The sequence below is a fragment of the Artemia sp. Qi Xiang Cuo genome, chromosome 9 (assembly GCF_049724085.1).
Source record: "Artemia sp. Qi Xiang Cuo chromosome 9, ASM4972408v1, whole genome shotgun sequence".
In the NCBI taxonomy this organism is placed as follows: domain Eukaryota; kingdom Metazoa; phylum Arthropoda; class Branchiopoda; order Anostraca; family Artemiidae; genus Artemia; species Artemia sp. Qi Xiang Cuo.
Genome location: NC_142802.1, coordinates 6,439,210 through 6,455,466, shown reverse-complemented (window position 1 = coordinate 6,455,466; position 16,257 = coordinate 6,439,210).

Sequence of the window (16,257 nt, the reverse complement as noted above, 5' to 3'; positions counted from 1 at the left end):
ATTGAGTTCAATTAATTCGCGTGTCTGGTATTCCTTAGTTTTCTGTACCTTCTGGCAATGGTTGGGTTTTGGGTGTTCCTTGTGATGCGGAGACTTCTGAGGAATCTTGGCCCGTAGTAACATTCTCTTGGGCGTCAGGGTACTGGGTCCTCATAATTATATTGTTATCCGTTGGAGGATTCTGTTGATTAGTTTCCACTTGGGGTTTTATGTGGTGATGACGAGCTTGATTTGGAATCGAAAAATATACGGGTTGGGATGGTCCTTCGTTGTAACCGTTAGTAAGAAGATTTTCCAAATGGGGACTGAGGTTCAGGTCAATTTCAACAGTAAAACATGTTGGAACCATTTTTTTTAAGTTTGAGCAGAAATCTCTTTGTCTCTGTAATTCTTTGGTAATTTTGGCATGATCCTTTTATAGCTGTTTCACCAAGCTGTCTTGTTGCAGCTTAATTATTTTCTTTTGTGCTTTCAAATGGTCGTACTTATGCTGCATGTCTAGGATCTTTGCTCTTTGGGGTGCCAGGAGTTCTTGTTTTGCCATTGTCGTGGATAGGATAGTACTATTTTTATAATCTTGTACTTTTTTACCGATTTCATGCATTTTATCATATCATACTTGTAGTTTTGGGATTTTGTCGGGATAATTATATCCTTTAATAAGCGCGTTGTCACTTATCGATTACATTTCGTTCTGAATTTTGGATATCTGTTTTTTAACTTCCATGAACTGGGCCTCAATTAATTTGTCTATTTGTTTAGTAAGTAGAATAACATTTATTTTCTTTTTCATTTTTTCTTGAGATGCCTTAACTAAGGGATTTAAGTATGGTTTCTATCATATTTTCAATTTTTAATTTTTCTGTTATCAATTGGGCCGATGCTTCTAGGAGTTTTGATCGTATTTGAAATAGCTGATCCATATTTGTTCTGTCTGTAACAGGGTTGCACTAGTTATCCCTCTTTTTGTAGGAGGGGTTGAACAATTCTTGTTCTTCTTCTATCCTCATGATTTTTTTTTATCAAGCCGGAATTCAGTTTATCTGGAAAAATTTAACTATTAACTTTTTTGACTTTTAAGGGTTGCTTTCATTGTAATGTCTTGTATATATGACTCCTTCTTTTTTTTCTTTTTTTTCAAACTGCTCATTTCGATTTACTATTGACTTATAAATATTTGGGGTATTCGATTCTTAGACATATTTATATTTGTCTGGTTTCTTACTAATTCTTACAGATTTCTTGGTAACTTCCTGTTCAGTTCCCGGCGCTTTACTTTTTTTTTACTTTGCCATAGAGATTAGGTCAAATTTCTTGTATTCTTAGAAGGAATTTATTTCCTTTTGCCTTAGCCTGTTTTGCATGGGCGGTAGCCAAAGTAGGTTTTTGTTTTTGTGCGTCTTGGGGCTCATTGTCGGATTCAGTAGAACTAGTTCCTGAGGATTCATCATTAGGGCTTTCTGGGGTTGCCCTTTGAGATTTTGGAATATCACCTTCTCTTGCTTCATATATCTCATCTCCTCTGGAGGTGGAGAGTTTATTGTCCATTTTCTAACCTTGGAGTCTTGTTTTGGGGGAGTTAAAAGATTCTTGGGAACTCTGGGAGGAGTCAAATACCTTTGGGGAATGTCTCCACTGCTTGAATGCCATATCTTCCGGGGGGTGGGGTGTATTTCGTAGCAGGGTCTGTTTCCAGGAATGAGATTCTTTGGGTTATACTTTAGATACCGTTATGTGATGGTATTGTCCCAAGTTTTCATCTTCAGGGTGTTCTTGTGTCCAAGGCAGGGTACTTTGCCTTGTTTTTATCGGATAATTTATAATATCCATGGCCTCTCTCAAGCTTTTTGTATTTGTATCCCTAGGGGGAGTCTTCCTCCTTTTTGCACCTGGGGTTTCCATAACTCTGTTTCATTCCTCCTGTAGCGGCAGGGATCTTTCTATCGGGGTTGCTGGGGATACCATGTCATCAGGAAATCTTTTGGAGGGACATGGGGTTGAAATTCTATCGGGGAAAAATTGGGTTTTTGGCGACAGCGAATAATCCAATTCTTTCTCCGAGCTTTCTGAAGATGAACTCTCTGGACTTTTTGGGGTTCTTTCAGGCATGGGTATTAGGGGTTTTCTTTTAGGGATGACTATGTTTTTCATGGCCAAAAATTCTTCAGAATCTTCCTCTTTACTATTGTTCTTAAAGTAGTTTTGTTTGAAATTGAAGGGTTTTAATTCGGCTAGTCTTGATTTGGGAAAATCGTCTTCCGTATTTGATGAATCTGAAGATGAGGGTTTGGGCATCCACCTAACTGGGTACTTGGCTCCTTTCATACGGCTAACATGTGCTTTATATGTTCTCCCGCTATCAGGGTTTATCATTTTAAAAGTAAAATCGTTGTCATATTTTTTGATTATTCTGTAGGGTCCTGAATACTTATTGGAAAGTTTTTTTCCTTCCAGATTAGCTTCATTTTTCAGATAGACACAGTCGCCTACTTTAAAATTTATATTCCCTTTGATTTTGGACTCGTTTCTCAACTCTTGGTTCGTCTTACATTTTTCTAACTCTTGTCTAAACACTTTATAGGTTTTTCTCATCCTATTTATAAAATCTTGCTTGTAGTCCTCTGTATTATTGTAATATTCTCTGAACTCTATAATTTCCTGATAAGGTATTTGAAAATCGCGTCCGAATAAAAGAAAAAATTGACTATCTTTAGTCGTTTCTGAATAAGTGGTATTAATTACATTGGTTAAGTAAGGTAGATACAGATCCCAATCGATTCGGTTGTCTTTTGAATAAATACTCAGGACATTAGAAAATACTTTGTGTCTATTTCAATTTTACCATTAGCTTGGGGATGGTAGGGAGAAATTACTAATTTCTCTATTTTAAGGAAACTCATTAAGTCTTTCGTTACTTTAGAAACAAAGTTAGTTCCGTTGTCACTAATAACCTGGCGAGGAACACCAAATTTTAGAAATATTTTTGCCAACGCTTTACTTGTGGCATATGCGCCTTGATTTTTCAATGCTTTGGCAAAAGTGAATCCGGGAAAATGATCTATGACTGGGAGGATGCAAGTCAGACCTCTATAAGAAACAGTTAATGCTCCAATCGTACCAGACAAGTTGAATGATACTACATCAAAGGAGACGATTGCTATTGGCGCCTTTCTTATGGAGGGAGTTTTGTATGTCTGAGGATACTTTTTTAAGTTACACGCTTCACATGTACTTATAAAATCTTTGAGTTTTGTTAATGCCGACGGAACATAAAAGTATTGTTTTAGCTTGTGAAATGTTTTGGTTATTCCTAAATGTCCGCCTATCTCCGAATGGAATTATTCAAAGGCAGGTAATATTAAGCTCTGGGGAAGTACTGGGATTATTAGGGTTTGATTTCTATTTGTTTCGCCTGTTACTATCCTGCAAAGGACTCCCTCGTCCAAGTCATAATAAAAATTGTCTATTTCCCGTTTCAAGGTTCTAAACTTATCGGGAAGATTATTAGAATTCACAAAATAATTAATGAGAGTCAAGCACAATTCATCCTTGACTTAGTTTCTTTTAATGTTAGCTAGGGATAAGGGGCTACGAGTAATTTCGTTTTCCTCTGTGAGGATTTTTGGTTTATTCTTCTTTTGTTTTCGTTTACTGAGATTAATGGCATTTATTTCTTTAATTTCAGCATTTGAAGGGTTATTCTCAGGGTATCTACTCAAGTAATCGCAAGGGCATTTTGTTTACCTGTCACATGTTAAAATTCTTAATCCAGATCTTGGATTTTCATTAGAAATTTAGCTAAGATTCCAGTTGGATTTTTAATGTGCTTAGGTACTGCAAGCTTTTATGGTCCAAATGTAACTTAAACTTCCGGTCCTACTAAGTAATATCTGAATTTATCTAAATGGTAAATTATAGATAATAATTCCAATCGCGTCGCTGAATAACTACTTTCGCTTTTGTTTAGAGTTCTACTGGAATAGCATATGAATTTCTCTATATATCGAGGGGGTTCTTGTTGGGGTTCGGAGTTGTTTTCCGCAGGGATTAATTGGGAAAGGATTGCACCGATTCCTAGACCTGAAGCATCAGTGGTAACCACAAATATTCCTTTTTTAAAGTCTGGTAACGCTAATATTGGTTCAGAAGTAAGAGCTTTCTTGAGAGTGTCTAAGGAAGTTTGAGCTTCCTGCGACCAGGTAATAGTTTTGGGAAGTCCCTTTAGTTAGAGTCTGTTAAGGGTTTGGCAATTTGGGCGTAGTTGCGTATAAATTTTCTAAAATAACTGGTTAATCCAATGATCCCTCTTAGTTGTTTCATAGTTTTTGGTGGTTTGAGGTTTTCTACGCATTTTATTTTTTCGGGGTCTGGTGATATTTGGCCTTGGGTCACTATCATTCCTAAAAATTTTATTTCGGGTTGGAGTAAATTTACTTTTTCAGGTCTACATTTTAAATTACCCTCTCTGAATTTTTCGAGAACCTTGGTCAATGTGTTTAAATGGTCTTCCGGTGTTTCTCCCACACAAATAACATCATCCACAAAATGGATAATATTTTCTATACCTCGTAATAAATGTAACAGAGGTCTACATAATGCACTTGAACTGGTTTTGAGTCCGAATGGTACCCTCAAATACTCATAAGAGCCACATTCTGTTGTCGAAAAGGCCGTTTTATAAACGTCATTGTCTACTATCTTAACCTAATGATACCCTTGCTTGAGGTCGAGAAATGTAAAAATTTTATTTTTGGTTTAAAGCCTAGGATTTCATCAATTCGGGGCAGGGGAAACTTGTCACTAACTACCTGCTTATTTAAGGCTTTATAGTATACAACCAGTCTAAGGTCCTTGTTCTTTTTTGGCACTAGTATAACGGGGGCTGAATACGGGCTTATCCTTGGCCGTATAATATTGTTTCTTTCTAATTTGCGGATTTTATTTTTTAACCAATCTTGTAGGGATGGGGGATGCAATAGGGCTGTTTAGCTACAGGCATCCTTTTGTCTTGAATAGAATGTTCATAGAACGTTATCAATCCGATATCTTCCTCACATGTAGAAAAAATATCTCTAAAATTCCAAAGCAATTCACATAATTTTTCTTTTAATTGTGTATCTTGAATATGGTTTAATTTAAATTTTTCCAAGAATTTGGATCTTGTTAGTTGGTACCTATCCTTTGGATTATTGACATTAATACCATTAACTAATTTTTTCTTGGAGCTTTTCCATTTGTTTAGCTCGTGCTCAGAAATCACTTGTATTTCAACAAGGCATGTTCCTTTTTTTAATGTGATCGTATCATTTTCATGTGTGTTAGTCAACCGAAAAAAACCTTCGCCTTTTTCATATGAAATGATCTGTTCTTCACAAAACAGATTTTCTGGAATTTCTTTACACGGGGATGCGAACCAAATTTCGGAATTGTCATTTACAGGGGTGACCATTTGAGAGATTTGTACTCTTTGCATAGTATTTGGGGGGATTTTTGTCTTACGCACCGCGAATCCATAATATTTTTCTTCCGAGTTATTTTCTATTAAACTAAGATTGGCGCTTGGTTGCATCAAGTCTTCCACCTTTGGGATTTATTGTAAGGATGGATCTAAGTTCTATCTCCTTACATTAGTACTTAGATTTATTATTCTATTCCATAATTCAGCTATTTTCTTTATTTCCGTTTGTCTATACTCCTGCATTTTCCCTATTTTTGCTTTTATTGACTCAATCCATTTGCTGCTTAATTTTCTTTTTCGTCCTGTAGGAGAAAATGACGTGAAGTGAGGTACAAAAGACTTGATTCTATTCACTGTGGCTTCCCCTCTCTCCACGCGTTGGAGAATAGGATCGTATGGATACACGAATCTGTTATTTGCTATGTCCAACAACACTTTATTAAATTTTAGAAACTTAGCATCAATTATAGCCTCATATGGGAAATTTTTGTAGATTATGACGTTTTTAGGAAAGATTCTATTATCTTTTGTCACATCTAAACGTATGGAGCCTATAGCTTCCAGCCTATGACATGTGACACTTGTTAAACTGGGAATATTGAAGTTTTTCCGTCGCTTAATATATACTGGTAGTCTATTAAATACATCCGATTTTATTATGTTAACTGATGCACCGGAATCTATTAATGCTTTGAAATTAATACTTGCAACACTAAATTATTTAGTATAGGTAATATGTCATTATTGTCACTAAAAGAAGGTAAAATTATTGGACGAGACCTATAAAGAATAATGGCCTCCAGGGTCCCGGTTAATTTTCTTGGGGGCCTAATTCGTTTCCCTGTGCACTTATTTGATAAGTGGGTGTTTGACATTGGGGTTCGGAGGGAAGTGAATTGGGTTCACTAGCAATTGAAGTTCCGAGTGGATTGACATTTGATTGTCTTGGTTGCCACGTATTATTGCGTGGGTTAAAGTTTCTTGTGCCGACGGCTCGCGGCATTTGTTCATTTTGTATTGACGAAAAATTTCTTTCTTTTCCCGAAAGATTTCTTTCATTTCCTGTCGGAAAAAAATATCTTCTGTCATCGCTCGTATTCCTGTTAAATCTAGTCGGATATACTGTCTGTGAATTATATTGGTCCATGTTTTGTCGTGTATTTGGGTTGGAGAACCGATAATTATTTTGTCGGTTAAGGGAAGGATTTGAGTAGGCAAATCCTTGTTGGTAGGGGTTGCAGAACTGTGGGAGGCGTGGGGGGTTATTTCTATAACTTCCTGACCCATTAGCATTTATGTTTGTTCTCCCGAACAAACGGTTGTTAAAACTGGGGGTTGCTGGTGTATATTCGTTTCTCGTACGGCATTCCCTGGCGATATGTCCTTGTTTATTACATACATAGCATATAATTGGGGGGTTGTTTACGTAGTTTGTCGTATTCGTGGGTACAAAACGCACCGTTTTTTGCCTGGTAGGGGTTGGAGATCTATTTTGGTTTGGTCTAGGTGAATTGTCTCTCGAAAAGAATCCTGGGGACGTTCCTTGTGATTGTCCCGGATTTGAATTTTCTATATTGTTTATTTTTGACTTATTGTGGTTTGCCACAATCGAATCAATTTCGATCATTCTCTCTACTTCCTGAACCTCTAGCTCTAATGTTTGAATATTTTTTGATATTAGCATTCGGTATAGTTTGAGGCTCAAACATTGCATGAAAGCATTTAGTACGATTTTATTATATAAAAGACCAGATTCTTTCCCGTATTTAGCTTCAATAGATACCATTAGTCTGTGCAGATATTCTCTAACATTTTGGGTTTTGTTAAAACATACGGTTCCGTGCTTTAGTTTGAGTGTTGAACTAGTTTCCACAAATCTTTGTTGGAAAGCTTTTAGCAGTTTTTCTATTGAGTTTACTGGAAGATTGTTATCTTCCCCTATTGTATTTTCTATTTGTTTTAAGAATGTTAGTGCTTGCCCCGTAAGTCTCATTAACAACATGCCTACTAATGATTTTAAATATGTTTGAGTTACCTCCACAAATTGATTTGATTGGATAATAAATTCATATACATCCGAATCTCCGTTATATGGTGGTAGTGACTTTGAAATTTTCACTGTTTTGGCAATAATTTTTTGCTTTAATAATTGTGAGTTTTGATCTAACGACATATTGATTTTTTTTTTTGATGGGTTAAAATTCGGTACTGGTTTTATTTGTTTTGATACTATTTAAATTTGATACTTCTTAACTATATGTATTTTCTTTTGCTACTATTTTCAGGGGATTTAGGCTTAACAAAATATTGCACTTCAAAACATGCACAAAATATGACACTTCAAAGCATGCGGAAAATATGACACTTCAAAGCATGCGAAAAATGTACTTTAATGCATGCACACTTTCCCTATGCGTAATATTTCTCAACATTCCTTTTGTTTTCAATGTTGTCCTTGTGTTTTTGCTCCTTTAAAAAGGCTGCGCCAATTGTAATGGGGGGGTTTATGAAAAGGTGATTTATTCATATGTTTTCTGATGTTTCCTCATATGGGAAATTTCAATTAATTAATTCAATGGGGGAAATTAGTTAAACTCTAAACTGATGGTTCGCGAGTGACATACCTGAGTGGAGGCGGAACTTCGTGTGTAGGGAGCTTAATTTAACTGTACAAATAGGGAGCTCGCATTAACGAACATACTGAGTCGAAATCAGATTGAATGGATTCATTTTCCCTTGGTAGCGAGTGGAGCCACAAGGACAAACTATCTCGAGAAATACTAGCATAAAGAGAATAAAATAAGAAGATGATGCATTTATTACTCACAGAACTGGAACAGAGCTTCGGTATATCAAAATATTTGCAGTAAATGGCACTAAGTTAAAACTGGTCACTGGTTCAATACTATTGTCTATTAGATTCACATAGGAAAAAGGTTGAAAATGAGTTTACAATAAACTGTCCCGAATCTCAGATAAAACTTTCATAAGATCCATACGAGATTAACATAAGTCTGGGAATAGACTTCAAAATAGACTGCAAAATAGACTCATTCCAAAATAGACTGAAATAAGACTCCAAATTAAGACAGACTCTGAACTGACAATCGACTGACTAAATAAGACTCATTCCAAATAAGACTAACTCAAAATTGCTAAGTTCTAGCTATCTACTATTTCCAATTTCGCCAGAGGTTACGTCTGGGCGTTACTAACAAGTATATTATTCGGATCCTATTGGTTTCACTATCTGTCATATATTACTATTGGACCAATCAGCTAGTTGATTTTAATTAACTTTTGAACCGGCTTATGATTCTTCTAAAATTTCGCTTCGGAATTCTTCCCAGCATGGTACAATTTTTTACTAGATACAGAGTTTAACATTGTATTTAATTTATACAATTTTTGACATATTTTATGCAAATTTCAAACCTAAGATTTATAGTTACATTTCGCTTCGGAATTCTTCCCAGCATGGTACCATTTTTTACTAGATACAGAGTTTAACATTGTATTTAATTTATACAATTTTTGACATATTTTATGCAAATTTCAAACCTAAGATTTATTGTTACAATTCTAATACAATGTTTCGCTACATTTTAAATTTGACAATTAATTGCTACTTAAATTATTTGGGTTTATATTCTGGGCATTTTTACTTGGAAAATTTTTGGGGTATTGAAAATTGATTTCATTACAAAATTTCGACAAAAAAAAATTCAAAATGAACTTTGAAACATCAAGAGAATGTAAGAAGGAGAAGGTAAACCATGACAAATCACTTCTGAAATATTCAAGCTCTTACATTTCAGCAAAAAAAAATCCAAAATGAGCTTTGAAGCATCAAGGAAGTGTAACAGTGAGATGGCAAACCACGACAAAACACTAGCAAAATATTCCTATTATTACATTTCAACAAAAAAAAGTTCGACAAAAAAAAATTCAAAATGAACTTTGAAACATCAAGAGAATGTAACAGTGACATGGTAAACCATGAGAAAACCCTACTGAAATACTCCAACTCTTACAATTCAACAAAAAAAAATCTAAAATGAACTTTGAAACATCAAGAGAATGTAACAGTGACATGGTAAACCACGACAAAACAGTACTGAAATAATCCAACTCTTACATTTCAACAAAACAAAATCTAAAATGAACTTTGAAACATCAAGAGAATATAACAGTAACAAGGTAAACCACGAGAAAACACTACTGAAATATTCCAAGTCTTACCTTTCAAAAAAAAAATCTAAAATGAACTTTGAAACATCAAGCGAATGTAACAGTGACATGGTAAACCACGACAAAACACTACTGAAATAATCCAAGTCATGCATTTCAATGAAAAAGATTCAAAATGAACTTTGAAACGTCAAGAGAATGTAACAGTGACATGGTAAACTATGAGAAAACACCACTGAAATATTCCAACTCATGAATTTCAAAGAAAAATAAAACAAAATGAACTTTGAAACATCAGGAGAATGTAACAGTGACAAGTTAAACCACGACAAATCACTACTGAAATATTCCAACTCTTTCATTTAAACGAAAAAAAAAATCCAAAATGGACATTGAAACATGAAGAGAATGTAACAGTGACATGGTAAACCAGGACAAAACACTACTGAAATAATCCAACTCATGCATTTCAACGAAAAGGATTCAAAATGAACTTTGAAAGATCTAGAGAATGTAACAGTGACATAGTAAACCACGACAACTCACTACTGTAATATTCCAACTCTTGCATTTCAACGAAAAAAATCCAAAATGAACTTTGAAACATCAAGAGAATGTAATAGTGACAGTGTAAACCTCGACAAATCACTACTGAAATATTCCAACTCTTACATTTCAACGAAAAAAATCCAAAATGAACTTTGAAATATCAAGAAAGAGAATGTAACAGTGACAAGGTAAACCAGGACAAAACACTGCTGAAATAATCCAACTCATGCATTTCAACGAAAAGGATTCAAAATGAACTTTGAAAGATCAAGAGAATGTAACAGTGACATGGTAAACCACGACAACTCACTACTGTAATATTCCAACTCTTGCATTTCAACGAAAAAAATCCAAAATGAACTTTGAAACATCAAGAGAATGTAATAGTGACAGTGTAAACCTCAACAAATCACTACTGAAATATTCCAACTCTTACATTTCAACAAAAAAAATCCAAAATGAACTTTGAAACATCAAGAGAATGTAACAGTGAGAAGGTAAACCATGACAAAACACTAGTAAAATATTCCTACTATTACGTTTAAACAAAAAAAAATTTGACAAAAAAAAATCCAAAATGAACTTTGAAACATCAAGAGAATGTAACAGTGACATGGTAAACCACGAGAAAACCCTACTGAAATAATCCAACTCTTACAATTCAACAAAAAAAAAAATCTAAAATGAACTTTGAAACATCAAGAGAATGTAACAGTGGCATGGTAAACCACGACAAAACAGTACTGAAATAATCCAACTCTTACATTTCAAAAAAAAAAAATCTAAAATTAACTTTAAAACATCAATAGAATATAACAGTAAAAAGGTACACCACGAGGAAACACTACTGAAATATTAAAAGTATTACCTTTCAAAAAAAATCTAAAATGAACTTTGAAACATCAAGAGAATGCAACAGTGACATTGTAAACCACGAGAAAACACTACTGAAATAATCCAAGTCATGCATTTCAATGAAAAAGATTCAAAATGAACTTTGAAACGTTAAGAGAATGTAACAGTGACATGGTAAACCACGACGAAACACAACTGAAATATTCCAACTCTAGCATTTCAACGAATATGATCCAAAATGAGCTTTGAAACGTCAAGAGAATGTAACAGTGACAAGGTAAACCACGACAAAACACTACTGAAATATTCCAACTCTTGCATTTCATTGAAAAAGATCCAAAATGAACTTTGAAACATCAAGAGAATGTAACAGTGACATTATAAACCACGACAAAACACTACTGAAATAATCCAACTCTTGCATTTCAATACAAAAAAAATCCATATGAACTTTGAAATATCAAGAAAATGTAACAGTAACATTGTAAACCCACGACAAAACACTACTGAAATAATCCAACTCTTGCATTTCAATGAAAAAAAATTCAATATGAACTTTGAAACAACAAGAAAATGTAACAGTGACAAGGTAAACCACGACAAAACACTACTGAAAATATTCCAGCTCTTGTATTTCAACGAAAAAAAAATCTAAAATGAACTTTGAAACAACAAGAAAATGTAACAGTGACAAGGTAAACCACAACAAAACACTACTGAGATAATCCAAGTCATGCATTTCAATGAAAAAAAAATCTAAAATGAACTTTGAAACAACAAGAGAATGTAACAGTGACAAGGTAAACCACGGCAAAACACTACTGAAATAATCAAACTCTTGCATTTCAATGAAACAAAATTCAAAAATGAACTTTGAAACATCAAGAGAATGTAACAGTGACATGGTAAACCAGGACAAAATACTAATGAAATAATCCAACTCGTGCATTTCAACGAAAAGGATTCAAAATGAACTTTGAAACATCAAGAGAATGTAACAGTGACATGGTAAACCACGAAAAACCACTACTGTAATTTTCCAACTCTTGCATTTCAACGAAAAAAATCCAAAATGAACTTTGAAATATCAAGAAAGAGAATGTAACAGTGACAAGGTAAACCAGGACAAAACACTGCTGAAATAATCCAACTCATGCATTTCAACGAAAAAGATCCAAAATGAACTTTGAAACATCAAGGGAATGTAACAGTGACATGGTAAACCACGACAAAACACTACCGAAATAATCCAACTCTTGAATGTCAACAAAAAAAATTCCAAATGAACTTTGAAACATCAAGAGAATGTAACAGTGAGAAGTGTAAACCATCGACAAAACACTACTGAAATATTCCAACTCTTACATTTCAACAAAAAAAATTCGACAAAATCAATATGAACTTTGAAACATCAAGAGAATGTAACAGTGATATGGTAAACCACGACAAAACACTACTGAAATATTCCAACTCTTTCATTTCAACTGAAAAAAAAATCCAAATGAACTTTGAAACATCAAGAGAATGTAACAGTGACATGGTAAACCACGAGAAAACACTACTGAAATACTCCGACTCTTACAATTCAACAAAAAAAAAAATCTAAAATGAACTTTGAAACATCAAGAGAATGTAACAGTGACATGGTAACCACGACAAACCACTACTGAAATAATCCAACTCTTACATTTCAACAAAACAAATTCAAAATAAACTTTGAAACATAAAGAGAATGTAATAGTGACAAGGTAAACCACGAGAAAACACTACTGTAATATTCCAACTCTTACATTTCAAAAAAAAATCTAAAATGAACTTTGAAACATCAAGCGAATGTAACAGTGACATGGTAAACCACGACAAAACACTACTGAAATAATCCAAGTCATGCATTTCAATTAAAAAGATTGAAAATGAACTTTGAAACGTCAAGAGAATGTAACAGTGACATTGTAAACCACGATGAAACACTACAGAAAAATTCCAACTCTTGCATTTCCACGAAAAAGATCCAAACTGAGCTTTGAAACGTCAAGAGAATATAACAGTGACAAGGTAAACCACAACAAATCACTACTGAAATATTCCAACTCTTACATTTCAACGAAAAAAGAATCCAAAATGAACTTTGAAGCAACAAGATAATGTAACAGTGACAAGGTACACCACGACGAAACACTACTGAAATAATCCAACTCTTGCATTTCAACGAAAAAGATCTAAAATGAACTTTGAAAGATCAAGAGAATGTAAGAGTGACAAGTTAAACTACGACAAAACAGTACTGAAATATTCCAACTCTTGCATTTCAACGAAAAAAATCCAAAATGAACTTTGAAACATCAAAAGAATTTAACAGTGACTAGGTAAACCACGACAAAATTCTACTGAAAATATTCCAACTCTTGCATTTCAAGGAAAAAAAATCCAAAATGAACTTCAAAGCATCAAGAGAATGTAGCAGTGACAAAGTAAACCACAACAAAACACTATTGAAATAATCCAACTCTTACATTTCAACGAAAAAAAATCCAAAATGAACTTTGAAGCATCAGGAAAATGTAACAGTGAGAAGGTATACCATGAAAAAACACTACTGAAATATTCCAACTCTTACATTTCAACAAAAAAAATTGTAATGGGGGGGGGGGGGGTTTATTAAAAAAGTTATTTATTCATATATTTTCTGATGTTTCCTCATATGGGAAATTTCAATTGATTAATTCAATGGGGGAAATTAGTTAAACTCTAAGCTGATGGTTCGCGAGTGACATACCTGACTGGAGGCGGAACTTCGTGTGTAGGGAGCTTAATTTAACTGTACAAATAGGGAGCTCGCATTAACGAACATACTGAGTCGAAATCAGATTGAATGGATTCATTTTCCCTTGGTAGCAAGTGGAGCCACAAGGACAAACTATCTCGAGAAATACTAGCATAAAGAGAATAAAATAAGAAGATGATGCATTTATTACTCACAGAACTGGAACAGAGCTTCGGTATATCAAAATATTTGCAGTAAATGGCACTAAGTTAAAACTGGTCACTGGTTCAGTACTATTGTCTATTAGATTCACATAGGAAAAAAGGTTGAAAATGAGTTTACAATAAACTGTCCCGAATCTCAGATAAAACTTTGATAAGATTCATACGAGATTAACATAAGTCTGGGAAAAGACTTCAAAATAGACTGCAAAATAGACTCATTCCAAAATAGACTGAAATAAGACTCCAAATTAAGACAGACTCTGAACTGACAATCGACTGACTAAATAAGACTCCAAAATAAGACTAACTCAAAATTGCTAAGTTCTAGCTATCTACTATTTCCAATTTCGCCAGAGGTTACGTCCGGGCGTTACTAACAAGTATATTATTCGGATCCTATTGGTTTCACTATCTGTCCTATATTACTATTGAACCAATCAGCTAGTTGATTTTAATTAACTTTTGAACCGGCTTATGATTCTTCTAAAATTTCGCTTCGGAATTCTTCCCAGCATGGTACCATTTTTTTACTCGATACATAGTTTAACATTGTATTTAATTTATACAATTTTTGACGTATTTTATGCAAATTTCCAACCTAAGATTTATAGTTACATTTCGCTTCGGAATTCTTCCCAGCATGGTACAATTTTTTACTAGATACATAGTTTAACATTGTATTTAATTTATACAATTTTTGACATATTTTATGCAAATTTCAAACCTAAGATTTGTAGTTACAATTGTAACACAATGTTTCACTACTTTTTAAATTTGACAATTAATGGTTACTTAAATTGTTTGGGTTTACATTCTGGGCATTTTTACTTGGAAAATTTCTGGGGTATTGGAAATTGATTCCATTACATATCATCCTTCCCATTCTTAACGATGTCCTCATCGTTGTGTTACCCTACTCTTTCCTCTTTTAAATTTTTGATCTTGCCCCCCCCCCTTTTTTTTGACTTGGTATCTGTTACTTTAATTAACTTAGCTTTGGTAATATATATATTTTGTTTCATGTTCCCGATTGTTTTACTAGACTACATGTATTAAAACATCACCTTAAAGTCCACCACCTATACACTCTATTTGACGAAAGGGTCAACGAGTTTCTATTGACTAATACATTTGATTATATGATTATGTAATAATTATTGCTCCCTCCACCTGATACTACAACTCCTTCACCTGATATGCCAATAATTCTACATAGTTTAGTTCTAACTAATTAAGTACTGCCTTTGCGACTATTTTATCACTAAAAATGGCACACATTTGCTTTTTCTCTAAACTTAACTATACTTCCACCTGAAAGTATAATGATACGATACGTAACTGATTCTAATTGGTTCTACATGATTCTAACTAATCGAGTTCTGCTTTTGCGACTATTCTATCACTTAAAACGGTACATATTTATTTTTTTCTAAACTTGACTATACTTCCACCTGACACTATAATGATACGATACGTAACTGACTTCAAGGGCACTAATATATATATATAAGATAAATGATTGGAAATAAAAAGTTTCACAATATAATTTTTAAACTTTTATGTATGATTGCAACATTGGGATAATGTAATTTGCACTTATTTTCAACTGATTATGAAAATTTTCTCAGTATTCACTAAAGTTATAGTTAGATACATAAGATTCACACTTACTTCATCATTCTACGTGTCTATAATACTCACATACGTTGTCACTTTATTTTGGGCTTCCGTCGAGCTAATTATTGTGTCGGCTAATTGTTTATGGGTTGTCTTCATGGTGTTTCCTCTTTTGGCACTTGTTGCTTGGGATAAGCGTCTACAATGTTCCTAAGTATGACTACTTGCACAAAATTGTCCGTGCGTGGTTTGTTACGTCATATACGAGGGGTTGATGTTGTAGATTTGTTGAACTGTATCCTGGGTACATAACCCTTTGAATTAATTATATGAAATGGGTATCCTGATCGCTGGACTGGGTAGCTCTTCTTGATCACCTCTATCCTCGGGAAAGTTTAATACTCGTACAGTCTGTGCATCCCGTAAATTGTTCACATTTTTGTTCGTCTTCTGTGTTACTCCATGTAAGGGTAACTATGGTTGGAACAGAGCTTTGTCTCATATTCTATGTTTAACGTATTGTCTTTGATTTTTAATGATACACCATCATTGAGGGCTTAACATGGAGATGAAAATAATAATAACTGTTTGGTTCTTTT